The sequence below is a fragment of the Pteropus alecto genome, unplaced genomic scaffold, assembly GCF_000325575.1.
Source record: "Pteropus alecto unplaced genomic scaffold, ASM32557v1 scaffold10, whole genome shotgun sequence".
Classification (NCBI taxonomy): Eukaryota; Metazoa; Chordata; class Mammalia; order Chiroptera; family Pteropodidae; genus Pteropus; species Pteropus alecto.
Window position 1 is genome coordinate 3,772,198 of NW_006431210.1, and position 685 is coordinate 3,772,882.

The window sequence follows — 685 nt, forward strand, 5'->3', positions numbered from 1 at the left end:
TACGTTTCAAACCTGTCTTTGTTCTTAAGCCCTCTTCTGTAATGCTATCCTTGAGTTTAGCCTCACAACTCTGTTTTCTAAGGATTATTCAAGGTGCTTTTCCCCTAATTTAAACTCCAACACGGATTGTCTATGAACAGGTTGCCTGGTGTGCCTGGGCATGTCAAGGTTAAGGCATTGAATAAATTAGGAAATTGACACAGTTGCAGGTGACCCATTTTTAAAGATCGAATTTAAAAGCACTTTATCTTCAAAGGAAACTGGATTAAGTGGAAATGCCCTGTTTTGCTAAAACATGGACCATCTATTTGAAGAAGCGTTTAGAATATTTTATTTCCAACGGTGGCTTATTCGTAAATGCATAACATTAAGAAAGGGAGCAGAGCTTTTAGTTTTAGTGACTTTGAAGTAAAAAAAAAAAAGCAGCACAATAGGTTCTATAACCCACATCCAAAGTGCTGAATAGCGTGGAGAAGTACAAATAAAGCATGTCCTGAATTGTTATATTCAGAGGAACTGCTTTGTAAGGTAGTATTAAAAGGAGGTGTAATGAGCTCTTTATAGGTTAACTATGTGACCTTAGGCTTTTATTTTCTGTAATTAAAAAAATATTTTGATATTTTGGGAACCATGGGATATGAGAGACCATTGGTTGTGTAATTGTGTAATTTTTTTTTTAACTAAA

General features: G+C 34.9%; 1 protein-coding gene across 1 annotated transcript in view; it reads left to right on the forward strand.

Moving 5' to 3' along the window:
- The window catches only part of LOC107196395 (putative bifunctional UDP-N-acetylglucosamine transferase and deubiquitinase ALG13), a 150,062-nt gene that overhangs the window by 31,935 nt on the left and 117,442 nt on the right, over positions 1–685 (forward strand). The window lies entirely within an intron of this gene.